We start from the raw sequence: 23,318 nt of genomic DNA, 5'->3' as shown, positions 1-23,318 counted from the left end.
TTGGTTACTATTGCATATCCTTCCAGGAAGGTGGATGTGGAGTTCATAGAATCTATAGTTATGCAAGTGTGTAGATGGCATTCCTAACCAGCAGTCTACATAGCACTGCCTGCCAGCACTACAAAAGCTAGGTAGCAGGGAGAAGCAAGCTCAGTTTCAGTGTGATTCAGCTGTATTCAGCAGCCAAGGAATGTGGCAAGTTCAGCAATAGGGTCTTATCTAGTTCTGATGGACAACTAAGAAGAATGCAAAAACCTGTGTCAATTTGGGGGCCCTAGGGGCTTCCCTGGCAAATGGTTCATAAGAAAGTATTCCATATGCGGCACTCAGATTTTTATATGATAAACATTGGTTTCCAGAAGCAGCAGCATCCAGGCATACAGGATATCTTTATTTTTCTTTTTTTCTTTTAAAATATATATCTAAAACATTTTATTAGATATTTTCTTTATTTACATTTCAAATGTTATCCTCTTTCCTAGTTTCCCCTCCAACCCCCCCCTATCTTCTCCCCTCTCCCTGCTTACCAATCCACCTACTCCCACTTCCTGGCCCTGGCATTCCCTATACTGGGGCATAGAACCTTCACAGGACCAAGGGCCTCTCCTCCCATTGATGACCAACTAGGCCATCCTCTGCTACATATGCAGGTAGAGCCATGAGTCCCTCCGTGTGTTTTCTTTGATTGGTGGTTTAGTCCCAAGGAGCTCTGGGGGTACTGGTTAGTTCACATTGTTGTTCCTCTTATGGAGCTGCAAACCCCTTCAGCTCCCTAGGTACTTTCTCTAGCTCCTTCATTTGGGACCCTGTGCTCTGTCCAATGGATGGCTGTGAGCATCCATTTCTGTATTAGTCAGGCACTGGCAGAGATTCTCAGGAGACAGCTATATCAGGTTCCTGCCAGCAAGCTCTTGTTGGCATCCACAGTAGTGTCTGTTTTTGGTGGTTGTTTATGGGATGGATCCCCAAGTGGGGCAGTTTCTGGATAGTAATTCCTTCAGTCTCTGCTTCACACTTTGTCTCTGTAACTCCTTCCATGGGTATTTTGTTTCCTCTTCTAAGAAGGATCGAAGTATCCATACTTTGGTCTTCCTTTTGCTTGAGTTTCATGTGTTTTGCAAATTGTATCTTGGGTATTCTGAGCTTTTGGGTTAATATCCACTTATCAGAGAGTACATATCATGTGTTCTTTTGTGATTGGGTTATTTCAGGATGATAGCCTTCAGATCCATCCATTTGCCTTAGAATTTCCTAAATTCATTGTTTTAAATAGCTAAGTGTAAATGTACCACATTTTCTGTATCTATTCCTCTGTTGTTTTCTGTTGTCCTCTGGACATCTGGGTTCTTTCCAGCTTCTGGCTATTATAAATAAGGCTGCTATGAACATAGTGGAGCATGTGGCCTTATTACATGTTAGAGCATCTTCTGGGTATATGCCCAGGAGAGGTATTGCTGGATCTTCCAGTAGTACTATGTGCAACTTTCTGAGGAATCCACAACTCCTCACCCATACTAATTCCTATTAGTACAATTCTTAATACTAATCCATCTTTGTATCCGGTGAGAGATAACTTAGAAAAAAACCCCAGTATTCTATTAGTGTTATTCCAGAATCCTCTCCTCTCCTCTCCTCTCCTCTCCTCTCCTCTCCTCTCCTCTCCCCTCCCCTCCCCTCCCCTCCCCTCCCCTCCCCTCCCCTCCCCTCCCCTCCCCTCCCCTCCCCTCCTCTCCTCTCCTCTCTTCTCTTCTCTTCTCTTCTCTTCTCTTCTCTTCTCTTCTCTTCTCTTCTCTTCTCTTCTCTATAAATGGTTATAATAGTGCTATCCTCCTCCTCCTCCTTTTCCTCCTCCTCCTCCTCCTCTTCCTCATTGAGTGAAGCTTAAATGAAGCAGGGTAATTGCAAGCACCAAGCATGGAGGGATTCGGATTCAGCAGATTTCTAATGTTTTACCTGGTGCCTGGTTCTACAGAGACCCACTCAGTGCCTGTTGTGTGATTACACGATCACAACACAAGGTGTCGCTGAAGAGAGTCTCAAAGCAATGGTGAGGAGAAGCAGTCAAGCAAGACTGAGATGAGGCTTCCTTTGCAGCACAGCAGGTGAGGTCTCTTCCCTATCACTGGGGTCCAACCATATTGCTAAGCACCCAGAAGATGCTGGCTGAGGCCCTGGCTATGCAGAGGCTCCTGAGTTTCCTGACTTTGAATCTGGGAAGTCTCAGAAGACCTCAGAACTCTGGAGAAGAAATGTCTGGAGACATTTTGAGTCTCTGAAAGATTATTCAGAAAACTACGCAAATATATGTTTATTATATATAGTTCATATTAATTTTTCTTTCAGATTTATTGTAACACTTTACTGTGAGTTAAACTAAACTCACTATGGAGATTTTTGAAAACAAGACCCTCCCCCCAGGATAACTACTGAGAATATCTTGCTGTACTAGATTTTTCCACACCTTTTGTTATTTTACATGGTGGAGACAACACTTTGCATACAAGTTAAAGTTCTGTATTTTTTTTCTGAACTTAGCATACAAAGCAGCTTTCGTGTTATGGTAAAAACACTCCTGTGCATTAATTTTAGAGGTTGCACATCCCATAATTACTTATCCAGTTTTCATTTGTGGGACAGGTTAGCTGTTTCTGCTTACTTTCTATTATGCTTTGATGTACCACATACTCTTATGCATGGAGCTGCACATGCCACAGCTACCCACCATTCTTCAATGGTGGGGCAGGGTGGTTGTTTCTGCCTACTTACCATTATACTCCTTGATGTGCTTTGCATCCTTATGTGTGGGCATCTGGTGATGGGATCACCATGTGGACTTTAAAAATACTTGATCTAAACTGCAGAGTAGGGATGATAATTTTAGAGAAAAGCTGGCAGTTTTGCATAAGAGAAGCAACTGTTTTCTCTTGAATGATCTCCTTGGCGACAGCAAGTTAAATTTGAGATCTTGCATGGGCCCTTAACCATGATTGCTTCTCACTAAACAATTGTGACATTGTAATATCTGTTAAATGATTGGCTAAAGGTGAATGGAAAGGAACAGAATGATGGAGTTGCAGGAAAGGGCAGGCATGCGGGATGCCAGAGGAAGATACCACTGGAAGTCCCACCCACATTCTTCCTTGCACTGCTTAAAGTCTCCATGGGGCACGTAGGGGACTGAGGGAACAACGTCATCTCAAAGCCAGAAAAGTGCAGCATCAAGAGGTGAAGATAGATTCAGAATATAGTACAGAGCAGTACAGAGCAGAACTGGGTTGGACTAGTCAGGACTTTCTGGCTACTGGCCCATCTCATGGGTGGACTCTAGGTGGCACTGTGGCTGCAAAAGTTTTAGGCTGAGGTGTTTGGGTAAAGCTACTGGAAATTTGGGAGAGAAAGAAATAAAAGAAAACGAATGTGATGAAGCAGATGCAGAAAGGTAACGACTAGGGAGGAGGCCACAGCTTGTGCTTGGTTCAGAAAAGACAAACTAGACTAAGGTCTCATTCATCTATTCACTCAGTCACCCAATGAGCATTTACTAAGTTCCACCCGAGGTCTGTCATGGTGTGATACAGATAAAGTGGTGGGCTGAGCAGCTGCACCCCTGAAACCATGTAGCTTATAAGAAACAAGAATGGCCAGCATTAGTTGACCCTTGTGTGAATAGGCAACGGTATGTTTGAGACAGATGCTAGGGGCCAGGGGTGAAAGTGTTGAGCTAATCTGTGAGAACACATGGCTAAGAATGGTTGTCCTGTAGAGCTGAGGTTTGAAGATGCTGAGAGTGAACAAGAAGAGAGAGATGAGGGAGGGAGCCTAGCTACAGAGGTCTGTGCTGAAAGGAGTCAGCTGGACATGTGGGAGGGGATTTTTAGCTGACACAACACAAGATTTTTGCCTTTATCCTGAGAGTACCGAAAGCAGTTGCGGGCTCCGAGCAAGGTAGGAGCTGGGTACAGAGTTGTTCGTTGAAAAGCTTTCTTTGGTTTAAGGATGGAAATGGCCTAGGGGGTCACCAGTGAGGAGACTGTGTATCAGGCAGTATAGTTATTTAAGTGAAGGGACTGTGGGACTGGTTGGGAGAGACGAGTCCCAGAGAATGACAACTGGGGACTGAAGACTCTTGGTATGAATGGACACCTGACATCGGCACCGAGAGGAACTGGTATCAGTGACATCGCAGAGGCAGTAGCCTTTGGAAAATGATCAGATTTGGATGAGAAGACCAGCCACTTTTGATACTTTTGGAGGGACTGTCACCTTCTCACCCCATTATTCCTTCCTTGGCTCAGGAGCAGGCAAGGCCATGTAAAGAGGGGGCCTTCTCTCAGCAGTAGGTGTGATCATCACACTGGATCATTGAGGGCCTGCCTGCTATATGACGGTGCGTCCACTCTGCTTCTTCTTTCTTGTGAGGAGCGTGCTGGCATCAGGTACCATCAGACTAGTGTGGCTTTCCTCAAGGTGGACTTTGCTCTGGTGGCTATGGCTCTGTGGGTGGGATTCTGCAGGAGTACGTTTGATATTTTGACCCAAATGTTTACCAGGGTCCATTTCCCAAGGATTTATATTGATGCGAGTTTTACAAAGCAGGCTTGTGGCCAGATACTCAAGCAGTCTTCAAAAGGGGCTAAAGCTGAGATGTTTCTCTCCCTCTGTAGGATCCATAAGGCCTTTTCCTCTGTTATTCTAGAAGGAAGAGAAGAATGCAGTGTATGGCTTTAGAGTCTTCTAAAGTGCAGATGCTAAACAGGTCCGAAGCTTGGAGGAATGGCCTAGGGAAATCACCATGAGTCACCAGTAAGAAATGTGGACTGGGGAAGACAGCTCTGGGTGGGCCTTGAGGAGCTTCGTGTTTTAGGGGGACAGATGAAGGTGTTCTCCTGAAGTAGGCTGGACAGAAAGGGAAGAAGTGAACTGAAGATGAGATGGAGCCCCAGAAACTTGGAGAAGATGGGAGTTTTAGGGGAGAGTGGCTAGCACATGAACATGCTTGTTAGATTGACAGAGATGCTGCTGGTGACTTTAGCAAGCTGAATTTGGAAGGGTGGGTCTCTCATGTTTAAGTCAATGTGAACGTGGTGTCATCCAGTGAGTTTTGAGAAATGCATAGGCCAATGGGATCACTGTTCCAATCAGCCTGTGTATGTCCATCACCCCTAGAAGGTACTTTGTACCCCTTTGCATCCAGTTTCTTTCTAAATCCCTGCCCCCAGGGGGCGTCTTGCTAGATAGATCTGTTAGTTTGCCTGCTTGAGAATTTTATACAAACTCGGAGTGTTGTATCTGACTTCTTTCCCTCCATTTTGAGTAGAGGGAAATGTATGCTCCCCGCAGAAAGTATGTGGGTCTGCAGTAGCAATTCAGCCCTCATGCATGGAGTATCCACTGTTTATCACACATTTCTCCACTCACTGTGGGAATTAAAGTCATGTCCAATGTTTGGCTATTCTGACTAAGGCAGCTATGAACAGTTTTGTATAGTTTTGTGATGTGTTCCAGCATCTTTGATTTATTTTTGTCCAAATCATAGCTAAGAAACCTCACAGCAACAGCAACTGGGAGGGGCTGCTGGGTCCAGGAAAGGATTTATTTTTAAGGTGTAAAAGACTGGTGCATGGTTAAATGTTGCTGCTCATGATCTGCTTGGAGGGATCAGTTAAGGAAAGGGAAAAGGGACGATGTGAACTCTGAAAAGGAGTGGGAGAGAAGATCTTTTCTCAGCTGGAGGGGAAGTATTGGAAGAGAAGCAGAAGCAGAGAAAGATGGGGTGGGTTTGTGAGCAGAGGAGGAGAGGTTTTCATCAGAGGGGTTTGGTTTTACTGTGAAGTAGAAAGCAAGGTTGCAAACAAAGCTGAAAGATACTGCAGGGTGTCAGGGGTTGTGGAGAGGGGCAAGGTATGGAATGGATACTGTAAGGAGGGCAAGAAGTCAGGGACAAGAAAGATGAACTGGGGCTGTTGGACACTGAAGCCCAGTGGAGGCTAATATCTGACAGGAGAGTAACACCCACAGCTTGCTGTAGAGGTCCCACCAGTGGTCTGCCCAGTGCAGACGTGAAGAGGGCATGGGGAATGGCACGTTTCTGAGGAAGTTATCAGATCCAATGGATAACGGATTTCAAAGGATTCCGTGAGCCCTGTGTCAGGTTAGGTATCCATGTGAGTGCAGTGGGCATGTGACTTCAAGTCCAAGTGCTCTTTCCTTGACTCCACAGCCTCTACGGACTGAATGGCCAGGTTTGCATCTTAATCCTGCTCCCGCCTCAGGCTCATCATGTAAGTGCTGGAAAGGTTTACGTTCTCCACGTGATAGAGACACCCAGTCTCAGACAGCTGGAACACACTGGCTGCCGGGATGATTTTCATGTCTGGCCCCAATTCTTTAACCCATATATCAGGATTCCATAGTCAAGGCTTTGCCACACATTTTTATAGTGAGGGGAGTAGCCTTATGTCTTGGTCTTCATAGTTGATTTTGTGAACCTAAAGGATGTTGTGTCTTGGTGATTGCTAAAGAAAGTCACTACCTTCTCAGCCTGCCCAAGAAGTAACATACTCAGCCATTCTGCATTGTGGCCAGGTACTTAGCAGAATCTACATTGTAACAGCTAAGCTGAGCACAGCCAATGGTAACATGCAGCAGAGAAAATGCTTGCAATTGAAGCTACTACAATATGGCTCATTTGTTTCGTATTGTGACTGACTGATACAGAACAGGCCCTCTGTCAAGTGCAGGTGTGGTCACCGACACTGTCTCTACTTTGGACAGATTGGTTTAACAGAGGTAGATGTGACATCCCTTGAGACTTATTTATTTATTTTAAAAGAATACTATTTAAAGATCAAATTCCAATTCTAAAATTGACATGGAAATCTAAGAGGCAGATGGGAATGTTCACATAACTTCTTGGGGAGGCAAAGGTAGCTGAAGAGACTCACTGAATATCTTCTTTTGTGTGCACATGCAAGAACCTAATTGTGATGGGGCTGGGGGAGGGCTGGAGCTAAGCTGAGAAGAGCTGTTGCTGAAGGACGTAGTCAAACATTACACTTCAATACTAGCAAGTGATTTTAGGCTTAACTTGAATCTCTAGCCTAGAGATGTAGGAGAGTATGCAATATAGTGATTTGGCCATGGGATTACTTTTCCCTACATTGGGAATAATGAGGCTGGTGAAAACATATTAGCTAGTGCTCAGTGCAACTTTCAATCAAGTATGAGGTTTGGTATGGGCTTTAATGTCCTAGGTGGACCTCTGGCTGAGTGAGCATGTCAGCCACAGCGTGTCACCAGTGGCCTTATGCTTGTAGGCCGCTTCCTGGTGGAAATGCATCTTCCCAGATGTCAGACCAAATGATCAACTTTATTTAAGTACAAAAATAACACTTTTCATTTTTCTTTATCTCTTTGAGTAAACACCATTATAAGTCCAAACTGGCTTTGGAAGCAGAGATGCTTCTCAGAGAACCCCAAAGGGTACATTGCTCACGGTTTTGATTTTAGGATTCAGATTTTTTTCTTCACATTATTGACATTGAGGGACACTTGATACTGTTTTTATAGTGAAAAGGGCACTAAAGAAAGGGAGAGGCTGAGGGCAAAGGAGAGGGGCGACGGATGGCTCGAAGTCCCAGGACAGGTAAAAGGAGAAGCCTGGAGTCCTGTATGTGAGTGGGAAGATGACTTGGAGGAAAGAAAGGTCCTCTCCTGGCTGAGACAAGGGGTATTGGAGTGCTTGGTGTGTCTGCAACCTGGCGACTGGGGTCAGACAGCTAGCTGAGGAAATTCAAACCAAAGGGCCCAGTGAAATAGGATGCAGACTCCCCCTTGTGAATGAAGGCCACAGTAGTCAGAAAGAACTATAAACAGAGTGGCAGCAGAGCCAGAAGGAAGGGCTGACTGGGCTGAGAAAGCACAAGATGGGTGAGGTATGTGTCCTGATGAAACCAGCTGCATTTGAAGTTGCCATCTGTCTGCTCAGTGGCTTCGTCTCTCAGTGACAGCTCCTGCAGTGTCTTTGGTGGAAGGTCTTCTCTGATTGTGCTCCTGTACTGCACAATCCAAGCTTTAGTTCTTCAAGTTGGGTGGGCTCCAGTGGGTGCTTTGCTATCTGAATGTTTGTTTCTCATAGTGCTCTTCCAAACTATGTGTCTGTAATTTGTGTAGGATATGGAGATGGCCAGATGGTTATGCTGGTCTGGGTAGGTTGGCAGACATAGCATGCATGGCCATCCTGCAGTCAGACTTGAGAAAAGCAACTTGTCTTTCTGTCTAGAGCCTATCTCCTCCCGCTGCCTGCTGCTCCTCCTCTTACTTTCCCTGCCCTCTTGGCCCATATGCCAAGCCAGCCTCCATGCTCTGACCTTCCTCTTGTGACGTTGCCCTCTTGGAGTAATGTAGGACAAATAGGTTAATTCAAGTCCAGCCTAAGGCTTTGAGAGAGGCCATGGAACGGGGCTCACAGTGGGGAGCCCCACACCTAAGTAGAGGTCCTCCACTTGCCCCTGCTCAGTCCCATTTCACCTTGCTGTTTACTGAAGGTCTGCTCTCTGCTCCATCACTAGCTTGCAAGTCAGTTCTTTTCTCTTCAGTTTCCAATCTGTCTGCAAATCACCCCCCTCAGCACACGCATTCACAGTGGTGATGCTGTAAAGTACAATGTGTTTGTGAGTTGTTCTGTGCTGTTTGAGGACAGTGAGAAACTGGCTCTGAAAGCAGGTTGATTCTTCTATCTCAGAGCCAAACATGGTAGGTGTTTGTTCGTTTGTTGTTGGTTTTTTTTTGAAAGATTTATTTCTTTTATTTATGTGAATACACCATCACTGTCTTCAGACACACCAGAAGAGGGCACTGGATCCCATTACAGACAGTTGTGAGCTACCATGTGGTTGCTGGGAAATGAACTCAGGACCTCTGAAAGAACAGTCAATGCTCTTAATCACTGAGCTGTCTCTCCAGCCTCCATGTGGTAGTCTTATGAGTCCTCCAAAATCTTGTGTCCAAAGGATGGGTTGTCCCTGTCCCAATCTGTGACAGGAAGGGGAGAGAACAGCAAAACAGACCTAGAGTAAAAGCATTGTGTCCCCAGGAACAGCTAAAAGGAAAAGCATTTCTAATAGAGATTACTGCTTATTCCATGATATAGAATGCCTACAGTCTTCCAGCCCACAACTCTGCCTAGGGCAGAGCCGGTACTCCAGACCCACTCCCACACCTAGAGACAGCTTAACTTCCAGAAGGTCCCTCACAACTAGGCTCATAAGTGAGCCTTCAAACCTTCAAAGAAGACCTAATACCAATACTTCTCAAACTATTCCACAAAATAAAAACAGAAGGAATACTACCTAATTCATTCTATGATACCTAAACCACACTAAGACCCAACAAAGAAAGAGAACTTCAGATTAATTTTGCATATGAATATCAATGTAAAAATACTCAATAAAATTCTCCTAAACTGAATCCAAGAACACATCAAGACCATCATTCACCACGATTAAGTAGCCTTCATACTAGGAATGTAGAGATGGTCCAATATATGGAAATCCATCAATATAATCCACTATATAAACAAACTAAAAGAAAAAAAATGAACATGACCATCTCATTAGATGCTACAAAAGCCTTTGACAAAATACAACACCCCTTCATGTTAAAAATCTTGGAAAGATAAAAAATTCATGGCATATACCTAAACATAGTAAAAGCAATATCCAAGAAACCAACAGGCAACATCAAATTAAATTGAGAGAAACTTGAATCAATCCCACTAAAACCAGGCTGCCCACTCTCTCCTATTTATTCAGTACAGTACTCAGAGTTCTAGCTAGAGCAGTTAGGCAACAAAAGGAGGCCAAAGGGGTAAGCAATACTGACAAATGGAACCTTGTGAGACTGAAAAGCTTCTGTAAGGCAAAGGACACTGTCAATTGGACAAAATGGCAACCTACAGATTGGAAAAAGATCTTTACCAGTCCTACATCCAATAGAGAGCTAATATGCAATATATACAAAGAACTCAAGAAGTAGAACTACAGAAAACCAAATAACCCTATTTAAAATGTGGTGCAGAGCTAAACAAAGAATTCTCAACAGAGGAATCTCAAATGGCTGAGAAGCAGCTAAGTGTGGATGCCTCAGTCCTTCTTAGACAGGGAAACAAAAGACTGATGGGAGGAAATATGGAGACAAAGTGTGGAGCAGAGACTAAAGGAAAGGCCATCCAGAGGCTGCCCCACCTAGGGATCCATCCCATATACAGTCACCAAACACAGACACTATTGGGCTTACCAAGAAGTGCATGCTGAGAGCAGCTTGGCATAACTGTCTCCTTAGAGGCTCTGCCAGAGCCTGACAAATACAGAGGCAGATGCTTGCAGCCAACCATTGGACTGAGCATGCAGTCCCCAATGGAGGAGTTAGAGAAAGGACTGAAGGAGCTGAAGGGGATTGCAACCCCGTAGGAAGAGCAACAATATTAACTAACTGGACCCCACAGAGCTCCCAGGGACTAAGCCACCAACCAAAGAAAATACATGGGTGGGTCCATGGCTCCCACTTCATATGTAGCAGAGGACTGCTATATCTGGCATCAATCAGAGGGCAGGGGCTTGGTCCTATGGAGGCTGCTACCCCAGTGAAAAGGGATGCTGGAGGGGTTTGCTGGGAGTGAGTGGGTGGGTGGGGGAAGCATCCTCTAGAGGCAAAGGGGAAGGGGATGGGGTGGAGGTTTGAGAAAGGGAGACTGGGAAGGGGAATAACATTTGAAATGTAAATAAATAAAATAATTAATTTTTAAAAATATGCCTACAGTGGGAGAGAGAAGCAGAAGTGTAGTCATGGAGAGCAGTTTAGTTGGGAGCTCCAGCTGCCTGCCTCAGCTTCCCCAGGTATTTTCTGCTGGTTGCTTGTAAGCCTCTTAGTCAATGATGCTTCTGAGCTGCTGACAGGCCACCGTGGTCATCTCTATTGGGTAAGCCCCTGATGATGTGGTGTTTTGCTATTTGCCTCTTCTCTTTCTGCAACTTGCTATTTATCCTTTCACGTTTGTTTGCTATAGGCTTAATACACTAACTCAAAGCCCAAAGTTAGTCTCTTGACTAGACAGAACAGGAGATCCTTGAGGATCTGAGACTCGCTCTTCATGTGTTCCTGTTTGTCTTGGGCTGAGCAGACAGATGGACTCAATCTGCTCTTCACGACATCAGTGTTGTCTTAACTGGCTGGTTTCTAGACCTATACCCCAGAGCAATGACCTGTAGTTAAAAGTGGTAAAGTCCACTGTCAAGAGGGTTTGCTGTTAGCTGGTGAGCCCCTCTCAGGAGGCCAGAAAGTTCTGGAGTGCAACTTTCTGGTTGCACTCCAAGGAGCATGTTTTATTAATCTGTGGCTCCTCATGACGGCCTGGCTGGGGACTCACATGGAATGAACCTTGGAGATCTGGCTCATGGGTAAGTTCCTGACTAGGAGCCTCAGCTGGACTTTGTCTATAATTATTCACACCTCATTAAAATCGAAGAGTCCAACTTGATTGCATCAGAGCTTTCAAGTGACATCACAGAGTTTGAGAGGCAGCTCTGAGTCACACCAGGGAGATGGAGCAGTCGAGAGGCAGGAGGGGTGTCAGTCACAGGGGGCTGTGTGTTCGTGGCTGCGAGATGGATGTCAGGCTCATAAAGAGATTTACAACACACTGTCAAGGTGACTGTTGATATGAAAGAAAAACAATTACTCTAGGGGGAGGGAAGAGTTTAGGAGCATCATTTCATATGGGGTGCCCAGAGATGTCTCTGAGAGGGAGCTGTTATGCAGAGCGCGAGGAGGGCAGGAGGAAGTGACAGATATTGGGAGAATACCCTGGGTAGAGGAGAGAAGGGCAAAACCCCAGCACAGGAAGATGCCAGGCCTTTGGGAAGGATAAGGAAAACCATGTGGCATGGCAGCACAGGTAAGCCAGGAGGAGGGGTAGACACGGGCACTGAGGCTTTGACAGATGGGAGCCTCTCCCCAGACTTCATAGCTGGGAAGTGGCTGAAGGAGGTGGTGTGGACACTTAGACCTAGCATGCTCTTCAGCCACTTCTCATCTCTCAAAACCTTAGTATCCCTGTCTGTAAGCTGGGGTCGGGATCATTGGCTTCTCAGGGTCATTGGTGGAATGCATGAGAGAGAATTTAACTGCAGCACCCTGAGGAGGCACTGGGTGAATGAAGGCCTAACATTCTTGGGCCCACATCCAGCTTTCAATGGATGTTTGATACTGTCGTTTCTCAGTTTCTCACATGAGACATAGGCTTCAGTGCTAAGTGAGTGGATTAAAATATTTTTTATTAATTTATTTATACACCTTGCATACTGATTGCAGCTCCTTCTTCCTCCTCTCCTCCGAGTCCCACCCTTACGAATCACTTTCCCCTTAGGCCCCCTTCCTTTCTCCTCAGAGAACAGAAAGCCCCCCCCGCCGCCCCTTGGGCTTTTTTAAAAAATTTTTTTTATTAAGAATTAAAATCTTACTTTGAGCTAGAGAGAAGCTACCTTCCAGGGTCTCTTCTGGGGAATTTATTATTGAAATGAATTCCTATGAAGCACTGTCTGCATTCATTCTTGACTCTAGAATCTAAACCCAGCTTAGATATGTCGACACCACCTGATTCTAGAATTTAAACCCAGCTAAGTTGTGTTTACACCACAAGGCCTTCAGGGTATTTTGTTGTTTTAAAGTAACTTGGACTTTCATTGTGGGAGCATTTGAGCCATACCTTGGAATGAAAATTATACACAACTTGCTGTGTAGTTAACACAGTCATAATTATGCTTAATCGTTATAAAGTGCCACATCACTGATTTCTGAGATGGATCTCCCCTGTCTGTTCCAAGTGACCCAGGAAGAATGATTACCCAGAATAGCTGAGGGCAGAACCCCATGACAATCTGCTTTGGATTCCTCTTTCCTTCTGCTTGTGTGGCCCACTCCAGTGGCTTGGCTTCCAAATGTAACCCGCTTATTGATCTGACTTGGTGGGGAAAAAAAGGAAATGACTCATTTTTTCCCAACCACTCCTTCAGGGAGCTATAGACACCCCTGTAGGGCCAACCATGTAGATCCAATGGCTTTTACCCATCACTACCAGTGATTGTAAGAGTCTCCATTGGTTGTTGTTACTGGGCAGCTGCTGTGGGAGGTTCTGAACCAGTCTTGTCCTACCTCAGCAAGCCCAGCAGGGATGGAATGGCTCCTTTCTCCACTAGAGACGCATAGTCTTTATTTTTGGAGCTTCAGCTGTGTTTCATAGATACTAGGAAAAATTCCAAGTAACATTGTGTTACATAAGACATTAGTTCCCTCATCTCAAGTGCTCCAGATGAGACTACGAAGCCTAGAGAATGGTTATTCCTGCAGGTTGTGGAATTTGGCATCGGCTGAGTGACCATGGTCAAACCATCTCACCTCACGGAAACTTCGCTCCTCCTCTATAAACTAGGGATGAGATCGTCACTTTCAAGGCTACTGGGATGAAGGCTTTGCTTTTTAGGTATCAGGCGACACATGTCCAGCCCATAGAAAGCTCCCAGAATAGATTTTACTATCATTCCAATTGACAGATTAATAACTGAGCCTCTGTGAAGTGAGACACTTTGCACAGGGTTGAACTCACAAAGAGCAGAATGAGCTCAGGTCCGTCTGTCTGACTCTAAAGCCCTGTGATGTTTAACTCTGTTTACCTCCTTACCCAGCTTGCACTGAGCTCAGTCTTTGTTCTCGCTGCCAAGAGGAAGTGTTCTTCACTCTGCCGACACAATAGGGCATCCTTCTGAATGAAGTCACTGTAAGAATGTAATGTTAGACTCCAGCTGCTGCTCAGGCCACAGCACATGCAGCGGCTTTCCTCTTGCACAGATACTGGACAGGCACCCCATTGAGACATTGTCCCCAGGAGCCCTAGCTAACAGACTTCCAGGTGCAGGGTCTCTCACCTGGAGAAAGGAGATGCCATCAAAACTGCTACTGACGGTCACCCGTCCTGTTCCTCGTCTGCATTGGAATCAGAGAGCCTGGCTGCTGGCTGCTGGCTGCTGGCTGCGGCTGCCAGCTGGTGTGAAACCTACCCATCCTCAGAAAGGTATAAGAAGAGAGACTCCCTCTTCTGACTTCCCTCTTCAGAGCCCCTGCCATGCTTTCTTTGGTCTGAACTCTCTTCAGAGCCCCAGCTATGCTGTTATTTATCTGTCTGTCTGCCCACGGCATTAATAGCTCTTCTAATAAACTCCATATCCCCAACAATCCATCTCAGTGTCCCTTTTGAGACCCCATCTGAGATCGTTCAGTCATTTTCTTTTGGGGAACAGCCAAGCGCCCTGATAGGGCCCTAACTGACTCCAGTAGAAGATTTCTTCAGTGACTTTATAACATATCCTCACACTAGCTAGTTAGTGGTAACTATTCACTTCCTGCCACTGTCACTGAAACTATATAAAGTACCTAGTTGGTGTCCATTTGTCCAAAATTGGATTAGTCAAAAAGAGAGAGGGTTTGTTTCTCTTTAGTTGTAAGCCTAGAATCTATTTGGAGATGTAAGGCATGTAAAATCCTTGCAAGCAATATAGTAAGATGTATATGATTGATACCACGAGTCCAGGAAGTTAAAAGCACTATGCTCCAGGGAGAGTCTGGTGGCTGGTTGGGTGGGGAAGATTATAGTCTGAGAGAGGAAGCAGCAAAAAGCTTCCTGGGAAATTTGAATGGAGTTGAGGCTTGAAGGCTTGCAGAGTTTGGAGAGGGAAAGGTGAGAGGGCTATGTGTGATGTTTTTGCTGTGGAGAGCTCACAGGGGCAGAGAGGGAGGGACACAGCATGGGTACATGCATTCATCCAGGGAGCCTCTCCTTTACAGCCCTGAGCCTCTTTGCTCCCTGCTTGGGGATTTTTATGACCCCATCCATCTGTTTGCAGTCAGTCTCAGATTTGCTTTGAAATTCAAAAGCTGAAAGGGAAGTGTGATATTGGAGCCAGAGCAGCAGGCTGGGCAGATTTCTCCAGGAAGGAAGGAGTGCCTCATGAAGCAAAAATCACTACAGGCAGAACACTTCTTGCTGGCTGGAGTCCCCAGGCAGTTAGGACTAGGAGTGATGGTGATGAGCCTGGGAGGAGCTTCTAACCTGGACTAAATCAGCCAGTCCAGTGGCCATCAGCGTGTAGTCAAGCATGGAGACCAAGGGGCCTTCAGCAGGATCTTTGGTGCGTGATCTGGCCCCATCTGGCCAGTGTTTGTTTTCTCTCCCTGCTCTGGCCAGAGCCTGCTGGGAGAGTTGACCTAACATTCTATGCCTCCTCATTTCCCTAGCTCAGCTGCCACTCCTGCGTGCCTTTGGAGCATCGATGTCATACAGGGGAAAGACTTCTTTGGTAAAAGTCAATCACTGATCAAGTCTAAGGTCCACAGCCTGGACCTCCAAGTACTGCTCACTTTCCAGATGAGGAGCTTGATGGAGTTCTAGTCATCTGTCCTTCACAGAGCACCAGATCTGTGACCTCCTGGGTGGTTCCCTCCTACCTGCCTTCCCATACTCCACCCACCCTTGCATGGCTGCCTTTCCTGCCTTTAGGTCCACATACCTCAAGCCTGTTCTCTGTTCTGATGGATGCTGACCTTGTGTTTCTGTCTAGGAGTGTTTGAAGTGCCTCTCACCTGTCCCTGGTGCTCCCTGGCATGTCCTGGAGAAGCTGAACAGAGTCACACTGCCCAGGCAGAACACTCACACGGGTGGCAGTTAGCTGGTAGGATTTACCCTCTGATACAAATCATATTTTTTTCTAAACATGATTTCAAAATCTGGCAGTTGAATTAAGAAGTTGGAAGGTAGAGAAAGAGTTCTAGCCCGTTAAAACTAGACAATACTTTGCAGATATCTGCTCCAATCTACATTTTTCCAGGGTGGAAACTGAGTCTCAGTCCTGATAGTATTTACAAAGTCATTGCCAAAGCAGAATGGGAAACACCAAGGGGGCCTGGACTAGCCTCTTGGAGACTTTGAGTGAAGCTGTAAGGATGTGGGGCACCTGCTTTGTCTCTTTCAAGGGCCACAATGTCACACACTGCTGTCAAATTTGCAGATATGAAGCTCTCCAGGGTGCTGTCTTAGCTGCTCACCATCCTGGCTTTATAAAGGCAGCCTTCATTTTCGCTTCCTGGACGCAGGGTTCATGGGCATGTTCAAGGACAAACTAACAGCAAGCAGCTATGGCAGGCCTTGGGACCCAGGCCAGCTGTCCTTTGTAGTGTTCCCTCATGCTACCTCCGTCTCTGGGAGCCAAGATGAAAATAGTGTTCTCTAGGACGAACAGGCAGTGATGGGCACAGGGAAACAGGACAAATGTGCGTGAGTTCTAGCCACTGACTCTCTGGAGGTCATTTCTCATGGCAGAGATGTGCTGAGCAGTGACTGTTTCTTCAGACTTTGAGATTTGATGTCTTACAAATATTTTATATTGTCCTCTAGGTTTCGAAAAGAAACCTTATGGACAACACCAGTGCAATGATTAAAAAAACAAAATCAAACCTAGTGCCTTAGCTATATGGAAAAAAAATAAAAGGAAAATAGTTTGAAACAAACTAATGTGTGATTTTGATTTGATTTGTTTGTTTGTTTTTAGAAAATATTAAAGGCAGGTTTATTGGGAAGCTGCCCTCAGGTGGGCTGGGTGAGTTCACTGGCCCCAAGAAAGGAGGTCAGGGAAGTTGCCAGGGTGACTGTGAGGGAGAGAAAGATTAAAAAAAAAGAGAGAAAAAGAGAGAAAGGGTGTGCAAGTGCAGAGGGAGGGGGATAGAGAGGGAAGGGGAGGGGAGGGGGAAAAAGAAGAAGAAGAAGAAGAAGAAGAAGAAGAAGAAGAAGAGGAGGAGGAGGAGGAGGAGGAGGAGGAGGAGGAGGAGGAGGAGGAGGAGGAGGAGGAGGAGGAGGAAGAGGAGGAGGAGGAGGAGGAGGAGAGGTGGTTTTGTTTGTTAATGTTTGTGGCCAACACCACTTGTGGAGCTAATATAGTAGACAAAAGTTTGCACATGTCTGTTGCCATTGTGACAGGTAAAATATGAGAGCGGGGGTGGGGGGTGGGAGGGCAGGTACATGTGGCTCTCACACCATCATGACCTCTGTAGGGCAGGATTGGAAGTGCTGACATTTGGTAAAGTTTAGAACAAAGCCTCGGAATAGCCTGCTTCCAACACAGCCAGTGATGGCATTCCTTTAAGCACCAGTGTGCATTAAAACTTAGCAAACACACACTTTGTGTTTACATGAAGTGGATTTAAGTTCTAAACTCGGATAATACAAACGAACTTTCCTACGAATGTGTGTCAAGGCTGAATTGCCGGGGTGGTGGGGGTGACAGTTATTTGTAGGAGTCTCTCTTCAAGTTACCAAACATCTTAGATCCACGGTCACGACCCCTATACCCCCGGCATCTATGTGCCCTAAATACCTGTTACCCCCTGAAACCTGTGGGTGGAGGCGCAACCCCCAGGGAAAAACATATTTAGAAGCTAACTTACAGATGGGTGGCTACTATCATTTTTTTTGTATTGCTATTTATTTATTTACTTATTTTCAGTGGGATGGATCCCAGGGTCTTACACACAGTAAGTGCTTTCCCACTGATCTGCAACTCCAGCCACTGCTTTGGTTTTGATGAACATAATTTAACACTCATACTGGACAGTGCTTTGTCTCAGGTTTAAAATGGATATAGTAAACATATTCCCTTTTCTAAAGACTTGCTGGTCACTGAGGGAATACAAACATGAATCAGGCCCAGGACTTTGCTTTAAAGAAATAAAAATCAACATTTTAATGCTTAGATGTACAGAAAACCATATTCTGAGACTGGTTGTGCAGAACATTCAGAAACTTCTGAGTGAGGGTGGTGCCAGGGCAGACTTCTAACACGGAGGTAGAAATTCGGCTAGACCATGAGCAGCAGGAAGAAAACCTTCAGGTGGAAATAGGGAGAGTGTACAGCAAGCTGGCGGGGAAGTGGGACTAGAAGATGGAGCTGGGAATCCAGAAGTGTGCTCAGGGGCCCCAGTAACTCTACGTGTCTGGAGCCTGGTTTTCAGGGAGGCAATGGGACACATGTTTGGAGACGTAGTCTGTAGAGTCTAGGGAGTGATCTGATCTATAAGGAGGTAGGCAGCAAGGAGGCACAGGATGCAAATGGACTCTACATCACATCCCTGCTCCCTGAGGACTGGCTAGCCCTTGAGGCAGAAGCTACTTATAGAAAATACTCACAGCACTCTCTGTCCCCAGACTCCTCTGGGAGCACAGTAGTGTCACCACACAGTCTCTACGAGATGAACGAGTTCCTCTGAACATACCAACGTGCTCCCAGCTCTTAGTTTTCTTCACGATGCTCCCCTGCCTCAGGTTCTGAGGAGCAGAAGGTTGGTGAAACCGAGGAGGGCTGCAGAACTTGGCCCGCTGCTTGGTATGTAGGTGAGCCACAAGGTGCCAAGGCTGGAAGAGGAGCCTAAGGGCTCTGAAACTCCTGCCCACACCCCAAATATGCAGTACCCCAAAGGCATACTTCCTCTTCATTGGCCCTTCTCTGTGCAATGGATGGGGGAGGGGGCTGAGCCAGCCTGCCTCTGCACATCCCACTTTACAGCCTTGCCCCTTCAGGTCACTTGTTTAGAGCTCAAGGTCATAGTCTAAGTATGGTTGTCCTCTGGTGGCAGCTGCTGAATGTAGGGAGTCAATGACACCTAAGCCTTAACATCTCAAAAACTCTTATGCTAGTTGGGGTATAGCTGTTGTGTATGTGTCTCTCTGTGTGTGTGTGTGTGTGTGTGTCTGTGTGTGTGTGTGTGTGTGTGGTGGGGGGTGATACAGAGGAGAAAAGAGCTGAAAGGACTTGGCAAACACATTCCTCTTGGGGATCCCAGTGGGGCATTGGAAGGGTCTCTGGGATATGTGGATCATACTGTTTCCATGACCAGACCTAAGGCAGGAAGCCCAGCAAATAGCCTTCTCCCCCTTTCTCTTCCTAGTCCGGACACCAGCCACACTGGGCTTCATTCCTCACTTCTCCAAAGCACAGAGATACTTTAGTTTCTGGGGCAACTCTGGGCTCTGGTTATACCTTCCCATTGAAAGGATATGAACACTAAGGCTCAGTAGAAGGATGAGACCTAGGGCATCAGATTTACTTTGTAACATGTTCTAAAGCTGCTGTGGCCTCTGGCTGTTCACAGAGAAGTATCCCAGAGCCTCTGCCTCCTAGCTCAGCTGTATGGGTATAGGCTCTCTGTTGCTGTTGGCAAGCCTGAAGTCTGCATGTAGAATATTCCAGAAGCAGCTACTTCCTGACCTCTGCTGCAGGTGTGTGTGTGTGTGTGTGTGTGGTTGTCACTGGGGAAGCAACAACAGCTAACTGGTCCAAGGAGCCTGTTTCCTAGGTGTTTCCTCCTGCATCACCTCTCTAAATGTTTTTCCATTGGAGTATTTTTATTATCCCATTATAGATATGAGAAAATGGGGCAGAGAGAAGGGAAGCTGAGGCCTATTCCAAGGCCAGACCCAGGACTCAGGGCCCCTGATGACAAGCCCAAGACTGACTGAATCTGGAGGACCTTAGGGGTCGGGTGAGGGGAGTCTGGCTGGTCTTGAAAGTGACTTATTTCAAATCTCCCAGGGCAGAGACTTCTGTCTGAGAAGTGCTGTCTCTAGGCCTATGTTGGGCTCTGGTCCAGAACTGATCTGTGCTGAAGAATTCCATGTTGACAGTCCTTGTGCCACAGAGACCCTGTTATCCTCTTCTCTGTCCTTCAGACTGCAGAGGTCCAGTCTCCTTATCGCACCCTCCCTTAGGTTCAATTCTTCCTGCTTTCCCAATCCAGGGCCTTTGCATGGTTCCTTCCCCCCTCCCTCCCCCCCGGCACTCTTTCTTACTGCCCTTCCTTCTTGTCTACCCTCCCCTGAATGTGTCTTTTTCTGTTTTTCTGATCTCATGCATTCTCTTCCCTAGCCCTTGATTAAAGTCCTGCTTGTATTCACTAAACATCCAACTATCCCGTGCCATCATTCCATGGAGATATGAGGTGAATGGAAGCCAGAAAGGGACACCAGGAGATCCCATGATGCTCCAGCCTTCCTTGTCAGGAACTAGTTTTTCAGGTTAGAAATGCTATCCCTCTCTGTGACTGATCAGAGAGAAAAAAGGGAAAAGATACACCACACACATATACCATATGAATGTCACACAATACATGCACACACACAAATATATCACATACACATATCACATATACAAATACACTATGCATACCACATACACATATCACAAACACATCATACATACATTATACACAAGTATATTGCATATACCACACAAAATACAAACACATTATACACCCATACCATATACACATACTACACACATACATCACACAAATTCATTACACACACATCACATATTATACACACATGTACTATACACACACACCACACAAACACATCACACATATACACCACATAGTACACCCCCCCCCACACACACATACAGAGAGAGAGAGAGAGAGAGAGAGAGAGAGAGAGAGAGAGGAGTGGGGAGGGAGAGAGAAACAAGGGAGGGGCAGAATAACTGCTTCCCAAGCCCACAACTAACCAATATAAAACATTGGCCTGGTTGATGGCTATGTGAACAGCAGCTGGAGTCATACCCTGTGCCCGTCCTGTCAATTATGCTCGATTTCTGTCCTGCACTAGCATCCCCAGCACAGAGGAAGGAGGGCTTCTAGTTGGACTGGCAGGTTCAACTTTTCTTCCTGTCTACTCAAAGCACAGATGCAGCTAGACTCTTCATACTGGGTAGCAGCATCTGACAAAGTTCTTCTTCCCAGCCTCCCCCTGTCCCAGAGCTTGCCACTTGGCATCCCCACTTCTATGTGATCATGCATATCAGCCCTTGTCTCACTCCATTCTTTCCTGGCAGTCCAGACCTACAGGAGAGGGCAGGGCTGTGAGGCTCAGATATGGAAAATACCTGCTTGCAGATTTTCTCCCCATGGAAGAGAGGTTGTTTGTCTCAGATCTGTCTTCATCCTCCTTGCTCCTTGAGTTTTGTTATAGTTTAGTTCTTAAGTGTCCTCCCAAAGGCCCACGTGTTAAAGACTTGATCCCAGGTAGTGTTGGGAGGTCGTGGGAATTTGAGAGGTGAGGTCTGACAGGAGACTTTTGGGCCCTCCAAAGGGAACAATCAGGTCTGGCTTTATTCTCTACTTCTTGCTTTCCAGCCAGGGAGTGAACAGTTGTATGCTCCTGCTCTTGTGGCCGTCATGATACAGGCCCAAAGCAGAGGAACGGACTGAAGCTTTCCAAACTGTGAACCAAATGAACCTTCTGTTTTAGAAGCTGATTTATCTCAGATATTTGCTATAGCAACAGAAAACTATTTTATCACTCTTCCTTTTGCGTTTTATTCCAGTTTTCGCTTTGTCAAGAAAGAAAACAGAAATTATCTCACTGGCCATACAAATGTCTTCTTTCCAGCTCCTTTAGAGATAGGAGAAGCTGCTTTTTCTTCCAAGCCCAAATCCCAGCGGTGGCAGGCTGGTATTCTTTCTGAAAAGGATTCTGTGAATATGATTTGGCACATCAAGAGATGAGCAGAGCTTTCCTGAGGCCACAAACCAGACCAAGGTCCAGCTAGAACTGAAAATAAGGGTCTGTCGACTTCATCCCAAAGGCCAGTTGCTATAGGACACCATCTGAAGGTGGTACTACCACGGATTAGCAAACCCCAGATGTTCCGAGTGATAGGGAGGGTTCCCAAAGGACTTGACATGGTAAAGAAGGAATGAAGGTACAGGTGAGAGGTCAGAAGGCAGGGCATAGAGGGAGGGAAGGAAGGGGAAAGAGAACAGAGACAGCTTGAGGTAGAGCTCTGTTCTCCATTGAGAGTTCCTAGCCCCCATTCACACATTTTTTTTTTTTGTTAGAAAATCATTACCTTTCCCAAGGGTCATGGGTCTTAAAGGTTTCCCCCTCACAGAGTTGAAAACTACCTTCCTGAGCTTCCTCCAGGGGTCAGTTCTGAACTTGTTAATAACAGTATAGAAAGGTCTGCCTGAGACTGTATTACAGAGATGGGTGTCTATGGTGGTGTCCTCTATTCTGTTATTTGTTCAGGACAGAAAGGTTTGGGCAGGGCTTCTTGGTGGGGAAAGCAAAGCCTTCAACACCTTAGGCGCAAACACTTAGTGTCCCCTTTTGTCATCTGTTGCCATGTGGAAAGCAGTCTGGCAGGTACCTGAAGGAGTCCCTTTTCTCCTTAACTACCTTTCCCATCATGTCCCACTTCTTAGTCTCAGGTTTCTTCTGGGAGTACTTGAACTGAGGAACAAGGCTCCTGGGAGAGGGGCAGAGCACAGAGCTGGGTCCATAACAGGAATCAGAATCCTCATACCACTGATGTCACCCCAGAAGACTTCAGAGGGGCTGGGAACAGGGCAGAGCTTATTCCCTGGAGTTTCCCCATTCTCCAGTTGTTAGATGCAACAAATCCTGGGTGGATTCCAGGTCACTTGGTCTCATGGGATCCCAACTTCACCCACTTGGTCTGTAGAGTGTGGATGCCAATGCTTTCCCCACCCACTTCATAGCCCCCATCCCCAGAATAGCAAAAAGGAAATGAAGAGATTGACTTGGGGCCTGACTGTGGGTTCCAGGCCTGACACACCATGTGACCAGCCATGTGCCTCAGTTACTTCATCTTTACAGTGGAGCTAAGGTGTAAACATTCTGCAGATGAAAGATTCTAGAATTAAATGCTTTGAACATTTTCGAATATACCAGTTGTAGCATTAACATCCATGCCTAGAAATGGGCCCATCCTTATAGTATTTATTGGCCCAGAGCTCAACAAGTAAGCTATGCTGACTGGCCACTGAGCCCAGGGACTTGTCTGTCCTCAGCTCCTTGCACTGGGATTACAGATGTGTACCACCATGCCTGGCTTCTTAAAAACAAAACAAAACAAACAAAACAAGCCCTAGGGGATTGGACTGAGGTCCTCATGCTTGCATGGCAAGCACTTTAGTGACTGAGTTATCTCTGTACCCCTTGACTTGTAACTTTGTAGTGGCAGTCTCCTTTGTCCCCAAGTTCTGGGGACTTTCCCTGGTGAAACTTGAAGGTCTCAGGAGCTAACACTTGGTGCTTCCATATGAAGTGGCAGAAAAGGTTTGATGTGTCTTGTTGGATGCCCACCCATCTCTTCTTTCTTTCCTTTTTTATGGACTTCTTCATTCCTCAAGCATTCACG

General features: G+C 46.1%; 1 long non-coding RNA gene across 2 annotated transcripts in view; it reads left to right on the top strand.

The window, feature by feature from the left end:
- The window catches only part of Gm33655, a 327,030-nt gene that overhangs the window by 264,575 nt on the left and 39,137 nt on the right, over positions 1-23,318 (top strand). Inside the window, exon 1 of one of the 2 annotated variants that reach the window (XR_003955096.1) lies at positions 3,916-3,945. The exons of the other annotated variant lie outside the window; for it this stretch is intronic. This is a non-coding gene — a long non-coding RNA (predicted gene, 33655). Of the gene's footprint in view, positions 1-3,915; positions 3,946-23,318 lie in introns of those variants that run through there. 2 annotated transcript variants of the gene reach the window in all.

This window comes from Mus musculus, chromosome 4 (genome assembly GCF_000001635.26).
Source record: "Mus musculus strain C57BL/6J chromosome 4, GRCm38.p6 C57BL/6J".
NCBI lineage: Eukaryota > Metazoa > Chordata > Mammalia > Rodentia > Muridae > Mus > Mus musculus.
The sequence above is the reverse complement of the archived record's forward strand: the minus strand, read 5'-3'. Positions and strand labels throughout refer to the sequence as shown.